Source organism: Ctenocephalides felis, unplaced genomic scaffold (genome assembly GCF_003426905.1).
Source record: "Ctenocephalides felis isolate EL2017-DRISC unplaced genomic scaffold, ASM342690v1 CF-g0.4_SCAFFOLD_01170, whole genome shotgun sequence".
In the NCBI taxonomy this organism is placed as follows: Eukaryota; Metazoa; Arthropoda; class Insecta; order Siphonaptera; family Pulicidae; genus Ctenocephalides; species Ctenocephalides felis.
Genome location: NW_020537324.1, coordinates 49404024 through 49424500, shown reverse-complemented (window position 1 = coordinate 49424500; position 20477 = coordinate 49404024). Strand labels below are relative to the sequence as shown.

General features: G+C 28.0%; 1 protein-coding gene across 1 annotated transcript in view; it reads right to left on the bottom strand.

Moving 5' to 3' along the window:
• LOC113368303 (amyloid beta A4 precursor protein-binding family B member 1-interacting protein) overlaps positions 1 to 20477 on the bottom strand; it is a 517505-nt gene that overhangs the window by 378181 nt on the left and 118847 nt on the right. Inside the window, exon 4 of the mRNA XM_026609849.1 lies at positions 7531 to 7582. The gene's annotated coding sequence lies outside the window, so the exon portion shown is untranslated. The remainder of the gene's footprint in view (positions 1 to 7530; positions 7583 to 20477) is intronic.

The window sequence follows — 20477 nt, the reverse complement described above, 5'->3', positions numbered from 1 at the left end:
TATGTACTACATGTTAATGTAGTTTCTACCGCTGAACTCAAATCTAAAGTCAAAATTGGGAATCAAACTACAATAAATGGATAAAAGTAAAAAATCTCGCATCTAGTAATTCTTCTGCATGATAATTAAAATCTTATAATTTCTGTCGTTTTCTGGCCTTTTTTGCCTTATGGCTATTGAGTTTCATTTTATTTAAGTAGTTTGCAAACATATTTATTCCCTATTGCCAGTCAACAGAATTCAAGCCAAACTTCTGCATTTCCTTTCATTCAAATTTCATTTTTCGAAGTACAATAATATTAAAATGAATGTTTATTATTATAAAAAATATATTATCAGCGTTTATAAATGTAAATTATATTGGGTCGTTTTTTTATTGGCTGAAGTTTGAGTGATGTCTTACTACAAGAACAATTTGAACAATTAAATTATTAATCGCATTGCATTTTTTTTTTTTTAGAAATTTTATGCAGAGTTTAGAAAATATTCAATTTAATAAATATTTTTGATCACATTTAGAAGTTTTCTCGAATGAAAAATTGTAAATAGATATCATCACGAATAAGATAATAAATTATTGAATATGTCGGTTCATTTTATATTAGATGCAGACATAATTTTAAGTATTTAATAATTTTGAGTTGTTAGAGAATTTTATAAACCATGTTTGATGAAATTTGAGATTTTTTACTTCAAAAAGATATTTTTAATAGATTTTTTTTTAAATATTGGCATCATCAATATAATTGCTTAAAATTCAGGAAAGTCAGATCATAAAAATAAATTATTTAATGAAAATTTTAAATTAAAACTGTTAAATTTTTTTTACGACAATATGGAATATCATGATACAAATAAAAAGCACGAAACTTGTTAACAAAATTTTAAGCCTTTAGATTGATAACTTGAATTTAAGATAAAATGTTGAATATCTAAGACATTCATTCGTGGAAAACAAAAATTTACTAAACAGCTTAAGATTAATTTTAAAAGAATTGTAGAGAAATACTAAGTATAGGTACGTGCTTTGTGCACTTTTTCAAACTTGGTGGACAGCAATTAAATCACCAAAATCCAATTAACTTGTTACATTTTCAATACAAGTCGAAAGTTCTTTGAACTGGACGAAAAACTGTATTCGAACCAAAATACATAATATACACACTTTAACAAGCTCGCCCATTTCCATTTTGTCTTTGGTATGACAAAATGATGATAAAATTTAAAAAGAAAGGATATTATAAAGTTTTCATTTTTAACTTCCCGTAAGATCATCCGATTTATATGATCCAAAAAGCATTCAATTCGTAATGATGGAGAAAAGTGGTTATTAGTTTTTGGCAAAGGTAGGCCCAGCGGTTTTGGAGATACATAGCTAAATGTTAAAAAAATGGCAGTTTTTGAGAGAATTAAGCGTCCGATTTAAATGATTCAAAGAACTTTCTGCTTGTTTCAACAAAATAATTGCTTTTGGGAAAAAACATTTTTGTTTCTAATTTTTTTTTTTAAATATTTTTGTAGTTTTGGATTAAAAATTCAAAAAATGACCCAGGGTAAGCACTGTCTAAGCGCCACTCTACTATAAATGTTTACCCAAGTGCATTTAGACTGTTTATGTACTGGAGCACTTTTGGAAAATTATTGAAAAATGTGAAAATGTCGCCAAGCTAAGCATAGTATAAGTAAATATGTCGCACAGAATTATTTGCAAATGCGTTTAGACTGTGACTGTACCGGAGCACTTTTTCACTTTTGTGTAAATTAGGCAATGAAATGACGATTGTTAATGTTTTTAGATAAATTGATTTATTATTTACATTTGATTTGCTCAGATATAACAAAATTACATTATATTTGTAATAATATATTTGGAAACGTTTAAAATTTCTCGAATATTTCATTACGGTACGGGAAGTTCCAGCAATTTGCCTGAAGGCACGATACCATACACCACTAGTTTAAATTTCGTTTCAGTAAAAAAACAATTATAAATTTCTGGATTTCATGAATTGAAAGAAGATAATTGAGGGATCTCGGATAAAACAGAAATGTTAAGGTATTACTATGTTACGGGTCTATCTTTGTATGAGTTGGTTGTAACAAACTGTCAAATTCTATGTATTTACTGTGCAATCAGGTGTTTGACACATAAAATTTAACTTCACGTTTGTGTGATCAAAGAGGCATCAAAAAGTTGCACTTATGATAAAATTGCTATTGGAACGTTTGTGCGTTTCGTAGATAACGATTTGTATGTAAGACGCTTGATCATACAGCAAATACCTACATAGCTTTTTACATTTTGTTACTACTAGCTCATACGAGGATATTCATGTAAAACAACACGTCTATTTTATCCGAGAATTAGCCCCTAGTTTATCGCAAGAACTGCAATCTAATTAATTAATCAATTATTAACAAAAAGTCTATCTAAATAGTATATTAGCAGATAAATATTATGACAGTATTTCAAAATTTCACAAAGTACACCACAAAATAATCGTTTTGTTGAGGAAACAAAAGTGTTGATCAAAACTTTTGCTTACCTGCGCTTACACTTTGTGCATAATCCCAAATGCGCAGAGTTATGTAACACAACACGTCAACAGGGAGCTTTTCGGAATACAAAGTTGTCGAGAACTTTCGCGAGTGAATTATAATAAGAGATATTTATTTGCATATGTTGCATGCAAATATTTGTTTTGAAGACTCAAGACTTACTTTTATTTTTCGTCTGAAAGCGTGCAAATTTTATTGAATAAGAAGCAGAATCAAAAGGAAATATGTCAGAAGATTAACTTAAAAAAAACTCAAAACAAACACAAACAATAAAACTATCTAATTGATTTTCTTGGTTAAGTCAATTAAAGTAAATTCATTGATAAAAATGTATGAAAATCTACTTAACTACACCTTTTTTATATTTTCATAAAAAGTAGATTTCCATGTTCACAACATCAAATGCTCTATAAACGGTGCAAATATCAAGTTTTTGAAAATATTTATTTCAGTATAAAATAACAATTTTTGAAGTAAAGTCTTTTATTCAATAATCAATACATTTTCAGAGTTATTTACATTCATTAAGAAAATTCAATCTAGTTTTGTTATTACAAATTATTTGCATAAACGGTCATGGGAGATGAATAGATAAATAATTCACGCACAAATATCAATGAGAATGAAATAATACTTATATTCCCATGTGAAAATAACAATAAATTAGTTCTAGTAGGCATTTTGCACCAAATTCGTGCAAATAATCAAATTAGTCTATCAGAATTGAGATTTAGCTTTTCAACTAATCATTTCATAACTAAAGTTTTAGCTTTCACTAAAAACTAATCAATGTTATTTTCAATTTATATCTGTCGAACAGTCTTGAAATATCGGTAATTATAAAACAATTAAAGATATTTACCACCAACAGGCGTTTAGAGCATACTCGGTAAAATCCTAAAAGCGAGTCTCTTTATACCAAACTCAATGAATTTTTATCAAACCACTTTTAGTAGTAGGTATTTTTTTAATACTAGAATATTGAATCCTCAAACCAGTCAGTTTTGACAAAATCGTCAAATTAAACAATTTATCACAAAGAAACAGCCTGACCGATCTTCAACTAATCAGAACGATTACCAAACGATATATTTTGACTTTTTCAAAATCAGTTTAGATTTTTTTCACGAAAACGCTGACAAAACATTTTCTACCAACACTAAAGACACGGTTCGGCCAATCGTCTTGCAAAACTAATCAAAGTGAGTCCTTGTCCAGGTTCATCAAATAGCTATTAAATTCTTGAAATAGGTGCAAATTATGAAATCGATTTTTAAGAAAACTTCGACGGATCAAAATTTGGCTCACATTCACGCATACACAATCATGCACATACACATACAAACATACTTATTCCAATTTTGGTGTCAATCGATTTAGAATGAAGTAAAACGTTCAGAAAACATGAAATTCGCAATTCGGATTTTTTGGGTAAAACATAAGTTTTCTTAAATCAATGTAAAACAATGAAAATGATATAAAAAGGGATAATATTGTAATTTTCGTTGACGTAAATAGCATGACATATGGATAAATAAAAGAATAATAATATATAATAATATATAATAATAATAGACCTTATATTTGTAGTGTAAGGTCTATAGTGTGAGTAGATTATATATTATGAGAGACAAAGAGTGACATATAGAGACAAATATTGTGGAGAGTGTAATTAGAGACAATAAACGAGTAATTAGAGAAGAGGTCTGTTAATAGTTAATAAACAAAGTTAACATTTAATTATAGTAGAAACTCCCAGCAGTGAACCAATGAGGAAACAAAATTCGAAGAAAAATACTAGGAAAGTCACTGAATGAAAATCAGAGGGTAATTTTCTTTTCAGTCTGGTATACTTGGCTGGCTAACCCATTAGGATGTTTTTATAATTGGAAGCGACTAGTGCGCTTTGCTCCGTATCTCCAACAAGGCTGGAGCTGCTATTGCAAAAAAGTTAATCAACTCGACCTCCCGTCAATTCGAACTGACTATTTTTTGAATCATTCTAATCGGATGCGTGGTTCTTGCAAAAAAAAGAGTTTCCATTTTCCGCACATCTTCTTATCAATAGGAATCAATCAAATCGGGTATCCGTGGCCGCAAAAACGTGGACGAAAAATTGTATCCACACATACATACACATACGCATACATTTTTCCAAGGTATGTCAAAATGTTCAGAAACCTCTTACACGTAAAGATATGCAAAAATTTTCATTTTCGGTTTTTGGACGATTATTATATAAGTTACCCTACGGGAAGATCAAAATCATAATTAAAATTCTTAAAATTTCTATAATTTGACAGGGAAAAATATCACAGGTGTATCATGAAACTTGCAATATCACTTTTATTATCCGATATGCAATATGTAATATTATATCTAGAGATCAGTTTCAATACCAGAAGTTGTTACATATAGTATAACTGTGATTCTTTATGTGTCTCAGATCCCGAAACCAGACTTAATTTTATTACGCTGATAAATAAAAGCAAAACTCGCATAAATATATATTTCCGCAAACATTCCCGACATGTCGTGACAGAAGAAAGTTACGGTGGTGAACATTTGTTTTTAAATTTCAACCTTCCACGTAATTTATAATACGGAGTCTGTCAGGAACGATTTATGCCGGCTGACTAACGCGAAGACAGACGCCTGGTCCGCTTATCAGCATCCGGCTGATAGTCGCGTGTCGATGCGTAGAAATTATAGCGCCCATCAGATCAAATGCACTCTTAACACATGGAACAGACAAGTACATCAAATAGGCAAATGCCAAGAGTAATTGCGGTTATTTGCTTCACGCTAATGCAAAATAGACTTGATATCAGAGAAGCTAATATATCAATCATTGCTTATAGATACGTGTAAATTAATGGGGAATTGAATTTTGTAACAAATATGCAACGCAGTTCGCAAATCCTTATGCGTTGATTGACATATTTGAAACTTTCTGAGAAGAAATTTGAGAACTGTGACACCTTAAATCAATTAGAAAATGCACGTTATTTAAAAATCATTCGCGCTCTTAAGAATTAACTAAAAAACAAAATCTTGGTTTATAAAATAATAGTTCCTATCTGGTCATACGGAATAGAGCTTTGGGGCTGCTCTAACAAATCTAATGTGGCATTGGTAAAGCGGACCCAATTAAAACTACTTAGAATGATGACAGGTGCACCCTGGTTCTTAAGCAATAAAACTCTACAATATGAACTGAATGTGCTACGTATATTAAAAATTTTATGAGAACAATCATCATTAGAAGTTAGAAAATCGCTCCGATTCACTAGTTGCTCCGCAACTCCCTACGCCGTTTTATATTGTAGTATTGTAGTAAAAAAGTGAATTAGAAAAATGAGAAAAACATTTACATAATTTCAATGTTATTTCGGCCAAATGACGAGTTATAGACTTGAAAATTATGTTTAACTTCCCGTAGGGTTAGTTATAGTAATCGCAAAAAATCGAAAATGAAATTTGTTATATATGTTGACGTTTCAAAGGTTTCTGAACATTTTCGCATACCTTAGAAAGAAAGGGTGTACGTGTGTGTGTGTATGTTCGGATACAATTTTTTGTGGACGATTTCCAAAACTCGAATCAACCGATTTGAATGATTCAAAAAACATTCGATTCTTATTAATAAGGAGACTTGCTGATTAGTTTTTGACAAAGGAGAAGTTACGGGAACCAAGTGCGAAAAATGGTAATTCAATTTTTGAGAAAACGGAACGTCCGATTTGAATGATTTGAAAAACATTTTATTTGTATTGACGAAATGGAAGGTTTTTGGGTAGGCAGGTCTAGTGATTTCGGAGATCCAATAAAAGAGTATAAAACAATGCCATTTGGCGAACAAAAATAATCATTAGACATATGCACAATGCACATCAAATTATCAGATGTTTAATAGATATTAAAAATAAGTAAAAATTTTGTTTACATTTCTATGAGCACCTTACCAACTGTTATCCGTTACATTACGACGCGGCGCATACACGCTTTTATATTTCGTTTTTTACGCAGCTAACGTATCGCGATTGCTTTGAAAAATAGTTCAAAATTTCCAAAATATCTCTAAGTATAAAAAAAACAAATTTTTCAGATAAGTTCAGATAAAATTCAAAATTCTCAAAAATCAATTTTTTTAAAAAGTTCTAATAACAAATTAGAAGTTTAAATTTTCAAATGTTACAAGTTACAAGTTGTTAAGTTACAAGTAACTTCTCGTACCAACATTTGAAAATTTAAACTTCTAATTTGTTATTAGAACTTTTTAAAAAAATTGATTTTTGAGAATTTTGAATTTTATCTGAACTTATCTGAAAAATTTGTTTTTTTTTATACTTAGAGATATTTTGGAAATTTTGAACTTAAAGCATGATGCCATGCATTAGTTTTTACATATTATAATTTATATTATTTATATGTATTATAATTTTGTATGGAAACAACTGTGTATAGTCGTGAATATATTAACTAACTCAATAATTTCATTATAACACTTGATCTTTATAAACATGTTCTGAATATTTGAATATTCTATCATAGATTTCATAAAAATATTGAAGAAATAGAAAATCCAACAGAATTAATTTGGCGAATTATTAATTATTGTATTGGGGTGCAATAAATGTACGGATGAAATACCAAAAATTCTATCTGAATAAATATTAGTAAAAATGCTTTCTTGACATAGCTTGTCAGGAAATCATTTTTACTTTATTATAGTAATTTATATAATAACCAATATACTATATATTTTCTGCAAAATATGGATTAAGCAATCTCATACAGATTACGTAGAAAACTATAAAAAACAAAATAGCTGATGACAAACTGTTACATCAAAATGATGAAATTGTTATCGTTATATATAATATTTGTTTTGCATATGCAAAGGAAATGTTAGATATGATGTGAATCTACCACATATCCGTAATAACAATATTATTCATAATTACTCACCCTGATAAAGTTTGCATGAATCAAGACATCCTCATTTTGCGAAATGAAAAATCTGTAACAAAAATTTATAAAGGTCAAAACGGACAACAAAATTATGTACTATAATAACAAACAAAAATAAATTTTAAATGCATATGGTAAACCGAATATTAAAAGTAATAAGATTCTTAAGATCTATCTTAGCAATATTATTGGTTAAATTAATATACTTAATAAAATTTTTATAATTTAAAAATTATATACATCTTAAGAATTGTCTATGTTAATAATATATTAGGTTCATGAAATCAGATTATTTCAGAAAGACACCAATGAATATTAGAGAAAAATTTGAAACTGCTCATTTTGTCCTTTATATAAGAACAAATAACAAAGTGTAAAATTATTAGTTAAGTTTGAGTTAAAAGGGTAGTAAAGTTTTATTAAAAAATTTCAGCTCGTACAATTTAATATAATATCAATATCACTTTTAGTGCTTCACAGTAAAACTTTAATCTCCGTGCTAAAACTTTTTGCAAGTTGTTATATATTACCTATATTAATGATACAAGATAAATTTAAAACTCGAAACTTATTTGATTAAAAAAGTAATAATTCATTCGCATTAATACTGGTCGTTTTTTTTAAGTAAGGAGTACAGAAAAAATACTATTTTATACATTATTCCTTGCTTTTAATTTATTCAAAGACAAATATTCAAAAGATATCCCAGATTAAGCAATATTAATAAGCAATAATCGTAATAATAAAGAAAATATTGAATTTGATAATATATTCTTTATGAATACAAAGGGTATATGAATACATCCAGAATCAGCCTCCCTGGTTTTTAAACGAATAATAAAAAATATTATATAAAAATATTTTATAATGCAATTATATATGCAGTTCGTATACTGTAACAATATTTTAATAGCTTTATAATAAAGCAACAATTGAATTGTAAAGAAAAATGCATCAGTTTTAATATAAAAAATATGACGAAAAGACCATCATACGACATTTTTCTCTACTTTTTATATTGGATTTCCGAAACTGCCTGCCCATAAATTTAATCAGTGTTCCATTTTCTCTATACAACTGAAATGATTTTTTAAACTGAATAGCCATTGTTTGCAATTATGTTTAAGTGTATTTTTTTAAGTTAATAATAACTACTTGGTTTTGGAATGAAATATTATTCTAAATTAAGTGTATAAATCTTAGAATCTAAGAAGCTTATAAATCACTAACGTTAATCAGCTTGTATAAAAAAAAATTTCATTATTCACACATTTTATTAATGGGATTAATAGCAGATAACTCAATTGTATATATAATTATCGTATAAAGTAAACATTTCAAATATTTGCGATTACTCACAGAAGTATACTTTCCAAGATATAATAATTATTTATGCTAGATGACTTTGTAAGTCTTGATTGGCAAAATATGTTAGATAAAAAATCCTAAAAATCTTAAAATTATAGGAAACAACATTTGACAATTTTAAAAAAAAAACAATATTTATGAATAATTTATCCAATTACAGCTAAGGATCGATCAGGATATAGTTTGTCATGACGTCAATATAACAATATAAGGTGAAGTAATACTAGAGTGTTTTTGAAATAACACTTAAACCTAACAGTGCAGACATGTAAACACTTACACTAAGTATTTGTATTGCAAGATTAAAATAAATATTGAATACATATGTGACAGTGCTTTTTAAGTAATTTTGTGAAGTATACAAAGAAGTAACTGCATCTATGTTGATTTAACGGACTCACAATTTATACATTGTTAATTGTGAGCGTAGACTTCTTTGAAAAAAATCTGACGATGCATATTTCATGAATATATAGTGTACAGTAAAGTAGACGGTATCTTTGTAAAAATATTTATGTAAATTATATAATTGTAATTGAAAGTATATTTAAAATTCACTTGTTACAGTTTGAACCGTTTTAGACAAACGTCAAGAAAAGTTACACATTCCAGATTTGCTTGGTTTATAGAAAATTCATACTTGAACTATAAAAGCTATAAAAATTATATTTTATATATATAAATAATTTTGTATTTTAGGTTATTGTTGTTTACAATTTATTACATTTTTCTATATACATTTGCTAATTTGCGATTCGTTATTTAAAATATTTATGAATGCTTAACACCAGAAATTAAAATATATATAATATATTTATAATAACGTGTTACAACTATTTTGTAAATAGTTATAATAACTAGTGGGGCGCATGGCATCGTCTCTTAAGGCAAATTGCTGGAACTTCCCGTACCAAAAATTATTATATTTTTAAAAAGATTAACATTTTTGAAAAAAAAATTACTTCGAATAAATTAGATTTTTGAAAAACTATAAATTTAACAAAAAAAATCGATAAACATTGGTACGGAACCCATAGGAATGTAAACAAAATTTATACTTATTGTTAAAATCTCTATAAATTATCTGATAATTTGATGTGCATATGTCTAATGATCATTTTTGACCGCCAAATGGAATTTTTTTTATTTTTTTCACTAGATCTCCGAAACCGCTAGACCTGCCTTCATTAAAATTTGATAAAATCTTCACCTTGTCAATAAAAGTAAAATGTTTTTTGAGTTATTAAAATCGGACGCTCCGTTCTCTTAAAAACTGAGTTACCATTTTTGGCACTTTTTGGCCCGTATCTTCGGAACGGCTAAACCTGCCTCCGCCAAAAACTAATCAGCACGTTTCCTTATCAATACGTATCGAATGTTTTTTGAATTGTTCAAATCGGTTGATCGTTGTTCCCGAAATCGTCGACGAAAGTTTGTATCCGCACACACACACACATCCATTTTTTCTAAGGTATGCCAAAATGTTCAGAAACCCTTGAAACGTGAAGATATATAAAAATTTTCATTTTCGATTTTTTGCGATTACTATAATATGCTCTACGGAAAGTTAAACAGGTACATAAAACGTGAAATATATTAGTGGTCTTATATGTGATAATTTAATTATCGCTTGTATTTTCTTAAGTATAGTTTAGAAATATATTATAAAAATGACTTTAATTACGTAAGTATTTTTTTGAATAACACTTTATCGTAGTCAAAATTAGAGTAAATTTTAAGCATTTTGAGTAAGTAGTTGATAAAATTTATTTATTAAGATTCAATATTACCCTCAGAAACTAGTATAATTAAAAATAAGGCTAATCTTTAAAAATATACCCATAAAATGTACATATACACATATTCTTGCATATAATATGTAACTATCAGTGGTGTTGTCGAGCCGGAACGCGCCGGAACGTCGTTCCGGCAAATCATTTTTCAGCCGGAACGCGTTCCGGCAAGAAAAAATATAAAAACATCGCTACATACAGAAAATGATTTAATAAGTAAATTTTATACGTTATTATTCAACTAATTTTTATTAAATGTTATTATTGTAATAAACATAGATATATGTGCACAAAATGAGTTTTGTAATAATTTTTTGTTTCTTTCCTTTTCGAACGGAACTGGAAAAACATGAAAATCGGTTTTAAAACCGGTTTTTAAATTTTAGCGTTCTGGCAAAAAAATATTAGCACAAAACCACTGGTTTTATCAAAGTCGTTTTTAATTTAGTAACAAATTGAGGTGTATGAACTTCTTATAGAAAAAATAATATTTATAAATTAAATCTTACATTCATTCGCATTTCTTATACGCTAACATCTACATCATAGGTTCCTATTCATGTATTTTTATAGCCTTACGTGTGCCTATACGTTGCATTCTATACTACACGCCTTACATCTGTACCATACGCTATATTTCATTATATACTCTCAAATCCCTACATTGTATACCGAATACACCTAACCTATATCTACTATATATCCTATTACCTATAATTTCCCTTACACGCTACATTAACCCTACCGAGAATAGAACCCGGGTCCGCCGCGTGAAACGCGACGACCTTATCCACTACACCACCGTAACGCTACAATCAACCGTCTTTTTTAGCGTGTCGTCGCGCCACCTTAGTATTAATTATCTAATTAATTAGAAAATAACCCGCGGAAACAACAGTGCGTCCCAAAATATATTATTAGTGGGGGTACCCGATAGGGTAGTGGTTAAAGTGCGCGACTTCCACGCGGAGGTCCCGGGTTCAATTCCCGGTATAGGCAATAGATAATATATATGATAGGTAGAGATAATACATAGGGCGTAAGGTAAGCCTATATAATATAGGTGAATATATAAATTAGACAGTAGTATTTATAAGAAGTAAAAGGTATGTAGGTATATAATAAGTTAATGACGGTATAGATATCTCACGGTATGATAGATAATAGATATCTATATATGATATACAATAATATAGTATAATATGATAGGTAATAGGTTATCTATCATATTATTAATAGAATATATAAATTAAACAGTAGTATTTATAAGAAGTAAAAGGTATGTAGGGTATATAATAAGTTAATGACGGTATAGATATCTCACGGTATGATAGATAATAGATATCTATATATGATATACAATAATATATAATAGTATAGTATAATAGGTAATAGATTATCTATCATAATACTAAGATAAGTCTTATAAAGTATTGTAATAAATCTTGAGTACTTTTATATCATAATAAATACCTGTAGGTATTAATGAATACAAATAATACCAGAATAAATATGATTAATGTCATTGAAGAATATAAATTATGTACTCAATGATTCCCTCATACTTGTACAATTTAATGTATAGACTAGCTGTGTATAATAGAGTTAATTATATAAAAAGTCAATATATTAGATTTGTGAGTTCTTATCGAAATATATCAAATTTTTTGAACCGGTTTATGAACCGGATTTTAAATTTTAGCGTTCCGGCAAAAAAAATATTAGCACAACACCACTGGTAACTATGAAATATATAAATAACTTGTTGAAAGTGGCATTTTGCCTTAAAGCAAGTTGTAAAAACTTCCCCATAAATGTAATAATTAACTTAATCGACCGAAACTGAAATTTAGATATTTAGATAAATTAACTATAGGTACATTTCACTGAACACGACAATTTTCAATTTATATCTCTCAAACACATTTACAATATTAGTAATTATATTAATTATAGTGCATAAACACGTGGTTGTATGTCCTAAAATTGCAGCCGATTATTTCAAAGTTTAATTAATTTATATAATTCAACCAATTTTTGTAGAACTTTGAAGGACGAACTTTATCTCCATGTTAAATTTAACTAAAACGACTAAACATTTTTTTATTTTGTGAAATAGTTTTTTAAAAAAACTTAATAAATTATTTTGTGAAATATTTCCCATATCATGATCGTAGTTCTTGATATTATTTAATCTTCTAAAAATTTTTATAACAAAAACTATTTAGATAATTTATAATTAATTTCTGTAGACAATGCACAAATCCATAAACTTGATGGAGTTAAATATTTACAAAAATTGTCATAGAAAATACTATTTGCTAATGCCAAAGAAAGTTTGTCCGATCGCAAACCTAATTGCAGCTTCTCCTTATCGAGTTTATTCCAAAGGTTTTTAAATTTGTGAAATCGGTTCAGCCATTTTTGAAAAAAATGTCGACAAAAGGTAAAAAATCTGCTCTTTCTCTCTCACACACACACGTACTTTTTCCAAATTTGGCCTCATTCGATTCAGAATCCCTAAAAACGTCAAGAAATCAAAATTAAATAGAAAAACAAATTGGATTTGCTCGTGAAAATAAACTTAGAGAAGTTAAAAAATGTAAGTTGATAAACTTCACATTTGTTGCAAATATATGTTTAGTTTTTTAAGTAAACTATCTACGAAACTAAAATTCTCTAAAAACATTTATATATTTAGAAAGCGACGTATATTACACTTATGAACTATGCTTTAGCAAATAAGTAATCCTACGCTAAAACTATGCATTTAAGCAAATATGTAATTCTACATAAGTATATTTCAATGTGTTGATCAAATTAAAATTGTCTTTGCGTTTTTACATATAAACTATAAATGAAAATTGATCTTCAATAATCATTATTCATTCTTTGAAAAAACTAGTCCATTCTTATGGAATCGATTAAATTTTTTTCTTATGGAAACCTAAAAATATTAGTTACCTTGCGAAAAAACTATTGTGGTAAAACATAAAATACTTTTGAAAACAAACGATACTAAAACAAAGTTTTTACTATAATAATACAAAAACAAATGTGCACATGAGTTTTAAATGGAAGGATAGGTAAGCAAAAAAAAGTTTGCTCAAATTAATCGATAGTCAAAACTATGATTTTGCATATTCAGTGTTGCTAAATTCAATTATAGCATTACCTACCATGATATTTTACAAATTGAAAATTATTACTATTATAGAATAAATATAAGCATGTAGTAAAATTGTACAATCATAAAGACGAATACGAAAGCGATGAGAAAATATTATTTAATAATAATAAGCAATCTCAACGGAAATATTTATTGGACTTGTTATTGAATATTTCCTATAACAAATGGCTTCGAATTTAAACATTTATGTTATATTAGCTATTGTTTCATTATATTTCAAATAAGGTATCGCCGGACTAACTGTAAACACTTACCAAGAAGTATATAAAGATTCGAGTAATAATATAAATTCCAATACTATATGAGAATTAATATTTATTAAAGCAGTCGAAGAATAATAGCCGTATACCTCTACTTATTCAATAATAACGTTGTTTTATAACTAACGACTTCTGAACACGATATGTACCTATAGAAAATCGAATGTCGCAGAACTTTTCCCATGGAACGTTCATTATATTATGTGCCAATAAATTTTCTGAAAATGGGATATATATGAACATAAACCGCAAATGTTTTATTCATATATGTGGGTTCTAAGAAACTTTCAAAATGTCTAAAACATTCTCCGCAAACTTTTCTCTAAAGTAAACAAAATTTTTTACAAAATTATGGCATAAATTGAAGTTCATACCCACAAAATGTTTTTGACAAAATTTATTCATCAATTAATCATGTAATTCGTGTTAGAAATTTAAAAAAAAAATATTATGTTAAATTTTATTAGAAAGTAAACTACTAACTAGTTTTATATGTACGTCATATAAAATTTCATACATTAACAGTGAAATTTAAGTCAACTTAGATAGGTAGTTATTATATTTTCTGAAAATTTTTGATTAAATTGTCTAATAGCTATATATATATATATATATATATATATATATATATATATATATATATATATATATATATATATACATTGATATAGAATAATAATCTCTTACTAATAACCCAAATCCTTAGAAATAATTCCTAAAACTGAATTTTATGCCTGCAAAACCGCTACAAATTTTCAGTCCAAAAACTAAACCATGAAAACTACGTCGGAACCACTTTACCTTTCATAAAAGATCTACATATGCTACAAATGGAGAGAACGATTCATTAAGCATAATATTAAAGCAGTCTTTACCTCTGAAAATGCATTTTCAATGCTACTCACCAAATTAAAATCATCAAAAATTTTAAATAATCTAGTTAACAAGCTGAATTGTCTCGAATGTGATAAAATTTATGTAAGTGAAACTGGCCAACATTTTCACAAATAAACTTCTCATTATAGAAACAACATAAAAAATAAAAACCAGAATAAAACAATGCTCAGAGAGTACATAAATAATCTTCAACGATTTCCTAAACCCAACGATTTTGTACTTTGAAACTAATATATTTAAAAGAAGGTTTAGTGAGGGTTGTCTGATGTTAGTGAATAATAAAGCCATTAACAAACATATTGTCAGCATTTCGCTTAGTAATGAATATAGCATGTTATATGATATTATGAAAATGTGTTTGCAATAGAATTGATTCTTGCTTCTATAACTTGTTAAAATATCTTCTATGACCAGACGTGTAGATGCCTAGTCTAGTTTGCAAGATAAATTGTTTCAACTGTATTGGGGTTTATATAGGTGAAACTAGCCAAAATTTACAAAAAAGAATTTCTAAATATATAAACAACTCAAAAAAGAAAGACCAGTACAAAACAATGCTAACAGAACACATTAATAATCATCACCAAAGCATCGATTTTTCTAAATCAAGGATTTTACACTTTGAAACTAATATATTTGAAATGAGGTTTAGTGAAGATTGTCTAATATTATTATGTAATAAAGCGATTAACAAATATACTGACAGCAATTTGCTTACAAAGTATGAGTAATTTCGAAAAAACTAAATAAAGCGTGTCCCTTTTATACTTTTCAGAACCAGATCATACTTTTTTTTAAAATTCCTGTAAACACAGTTCATTCATTTTTCAGGATTTTATAAAAATCATATATTATGTCGATATGATTAAAAATATTTCTTGAAAAACATAATGCACTTCTGCAATTTTAATTTTAATAGAATTGATTTCTACTGCAATATTTGTTGAAATATCTTCTAAGATCAGAAATGTAGATGTCGCCTAAAGCGCATTAATATGAATATTTTAAAAATATATCATATCTTGTTATGAATACTAATAAACTTCAATTGGCAGTAGATAAGCGTTTCTTGTTACTTGGCTTGGATAATTCTGTTTGTATTTCCAGACACCTTTGCACAGAGCAATTTAATTACAATTTGTAATATCTAGAGCATCGGCCATACGAAACACACATAAACACATTATATATATATATATATATATATATATATATATATATATATATATATATATCGCTTTGATTTCAAAATATATTGCGTACTGCAATCGCAACTAGACGACACCAGCGTTGTGGATAATAGGTAGAACAGAACGAAAGTTTCAACACAGTTTAATCTCTACCATCTAATTTATTTTAATTGCAAAATTAACTCTGATAGAATTGCGGTTAAGACAAAGTGTCTGCATGGTAAACTTTATATACTCATGAAAAGGTCTTGCAGACAACTGATGGTGAACGGTATAGCCTGCTCTTCTATACTATGCAAATTCTATTAATATTAAATAACTGATGCATAGAGCTAATTCTAAAGGATAAATGCGTCTCGGGTAACTTGCTTAAAAAAATATGGTTAAAAGGTTAAAGGTTAATATTGTAATATTTATCTCAAAGATTAATCAATCAGTGTATTAATATCATAAATATGAAGTATTGAGTATGAAAGGTCACTTTATCATAAACTGGTCATAAATTTATGTTAACTACATTTTGACTTGAAAATATGGATGACAATTATTGACAACTGTTATGTACTAAGCAATGAGTATGATATAAGCCGTAAGTTAAGTACTTGATTTCATATCAAGTTAATTTAGTATTAAATTTAGTACAACCAAAACCAATAGTAATATTACAATTCTTATAAATCGCCCTAATTTTATATACAAGTAAAAAGAGTAGATATTAAGCAGTAAAGATCAGAAATTGGCCAACAAGTATACTAAGACTAAATGCTGTAATTATTAATTAATTAATAATAATAAAATTAGTTATATAATTAAGATTTTATTATAAATTAATTATTATTAATTATTAATAAAATCTAAAATTTCAAAAAATGTTTGTTTTTACATATCAGAAGAGATCTATTAGTTAATATTGTATATTTGTGAGTAAACATAATGAAGACGCATAGTAAGTAAATTAATATTTCTTGAATCGTCATCTCTCAAAACAAATATCTTATAATATTCATATTCTTGATAATTCGTACTCCTACTATTCGTTTACCTACTAAGCTACTACTATTCGTCAACAATAAATCAGATATCCCATTTTATTTCTCCAAACTTAACATACATATATCAGCATTTAAATTAAAATTTTAAGTAGGTAAATTTAAATTTCTAGAATTGTCAACTATGAAAGTGAGAAGAATTTTTCTTACTCATAATTCAATATAGTATATCATCATTTCAGGAAAAATTTTAGGTGGATTGACATTTTTTTCTGATCTGTTAAAAGTTAAACAATGATAAATTGTTTTCTGAATTTTTTCCCCTTATATTTACAATGCTACTATATATTTTTCGTCATTACCACTATTTTATTTCCGTTGACAAAATGTAGAATGATTTTTAAAAATTTGAATAGCCATTTAGAAGCAATCGAGTAACAATACACCTACAAAAAAATTATATAAGGTGAAGCAAGGTTTAAAAGTCTTCGGGTAAAAAGGTCCACCTCCAATATCTCAAAAGCAAGTAATAACAATATTTGAAAGTAGAGGGTAAAAGATATGCAACCAACCATCGTCTCAAATCAAGCAACGTCATAATCAGGAGTTCTTTCGTTGTTACCTTTTCTTATTGTGAGCACTGTTATTCAGTTCACGAAGTTGTATAAGATGTCCATCGCTGTCTCATTTTAACCCGCCTAAGGGACAATAGACAAATGGCAAGACAAAGTGACAAATTTTGAAACTAGCTGTAAGTGGAATTCTGTCTTAAAGCAATTAGGGCATCGTGCCTTAAGGCAAATTGCTGGAACTTCCCGTACCAAAAATTATTATTTTTTTTAAAAACGATTAACATTTTTGAAAAAAAAATACTTCGAAAAAATAAGATTTTTGAGAAACTATAAATTTGACAAAAAATTACTTTTTTTTGAAAAAAATTGAATAAAAAAATATTTAAATTTTTTTTTTAAATCTTTTTTTTTTGAAAAAAAAAATGTCTTCTTTAATTTGACATATGTTGGAAGATCTAAACTTTTTTTCAAAGCAATCGTACTGCTTTAAATGCATAGAGACAAAATATAAAGCGCATAAGCGCCGCGTCGCTGTCTAACGGGTAAACATTGGTACGAAACCCATAGGAATGTAAACAAAATTTATACTTATTGTTAAAATCTCTATAAAATATTTGATAATTTGATGCGCATATGTCTAATGATCATTTTTGACCGCCAAATGGCATTTTTTTTTACTTTTTTCATTATATCTCCGAAACCGCTAAACCTGACCTTATAAAAATTTGATCAAATCGTCATCTTGTCAATACAAGTAAAATGTTTTTTGAATTATTAAAATCCGACACTCCGTTCTATTAAAAACTGAGGTACCGTTTTTGGCACTTTATGCCCCATATCTTCGGAACGGCTAGACCTACCTCCGCCAAAAACTAATCAGCAAGTCTCCTTATCAATACGGATCGAATGTTTTTTAAATTATTCAAATTGCTTCATCCGACTAAAATTTGTATCCGCACACACATACATACTACGCACACACACACACACACACACATACACACACACACACATACATCCATTTTTTCTAAGGTATGCCAAAATATTCAGAAACCTCTGAAACGTAAAGATATATAAAAATTTTCATTTTCGATTTTTTTGTGATTTCTATAACTTACCCTACGGGAAGTTAAAAATAGTGAAAAAACACATTTTTGTGATTAGGAATTAACTGCAAATTCTATTGAACATAGATCGATAGTTAATTGTTATTTGTTGTGATGCTGATGTCATTCATTAGGTTCAGACAGTAATTACTTAAAATCAAATTGGACCTTTGTGCCCCGCCATACCATATATAGGATATGCATATATCATATCTCTACATCATTCTTTGTTTTATCATATATTTCAAATAGTTAGCATAATGATAAAGTTTTGTTTTTAGTATAATCACTTTTGTGTATCTGCAAGGTTCTATTATATATCACCCCCATCTGCAACTAGCTCATGTATTTAAATCTTGTAAAACGGGCGCCTTTAAGACTAATCTAAGTATACGCATAAAATGCGGAACAATAAAAGTTACATGACTCCTTTAATTAATGTATTATGCAATCTTTAAGTGGCTCTAATTATTTTGATGTGCGCAATTACATCTTCTAATACGCGGCCCCTCTCCTTTGACAATCAGAGTTCTAAACGACCGCAAGAATCGTCTCGACTACTGCCAATAAATTCATTTTCAGTAGAGACTTGCTAAACTTCTAGGAAATGATTTCCCCTGCGCGAGACAATTGATGTTCGGGAGAAGTTTTCCAGAATAAAAGGGCTTTTCTCTCGGGCCGACTTCAATTCTTCTTCGTTATTGATTTTGCACTATGCATGTGTTTGCCATAGACCGAGTGTGAGAATGCGAGAAGTGCTGTTGCTCTACTAAAGTCTATGGGAAATTGCATTCCGAGATGTGCTTTGCGGAAAAAATAAAAGCATACCTACACATCTAATACGATAGCTGCCTTGGAGGTATTGTGAACCAAATCGAAGACCATTAAGAATATAGTGATTCTGATATATCAGGAAATGCTGAACAAATAACTTTGGTGCAGATAAATAAAATGATATGCTACGAGGAATAGAAATGCCAGCTAAGTTGAATATTTTAACTCCTATTTTACTATTTAATAATAATAACGATCGCGTGCCCTGAGCAAAGCTAAATCTAGAAATAGTTGTATTTAATACTATTCATCTTCTCAAAGCTATAAATTCATTTCAAGAGCAGGTATAATAAAAATATAAAAAGGTGTATGGCATCGTGCCTTAAGGCAAATTGCTGGAACTTCCCGCACCGTAACGAAATGTTCGAGGAATACTGAATGTTTTCAAATAGATTATTATTAATATTGTAATATTGTCTAATATTCATAAGAATTATATAAACTGAATTGCAAAGTTGAAATTATTTATTGAAGTATATTAGAACTTTAGTCAGAATTAAAATTAAAATCTGAATTATTTTCAATATACAAAATAAATTTTTTTTGGAAAAAAAAAAATTAAAAAAAAATGAAACAAAAAATGTTTTTCCAAAAGTAATTATTTTGTTATAACAAAATTTTTTTTTGGAAAAAGTTTTTTGAATCATTCAAATCGGACGCTTAGTTCTCTCAAAAATTGCCATTTTTTTGCATATTTAGCTCTGTATCTCCAAAACCGCTAGACCTGCAATTGCCAAAAACTAAT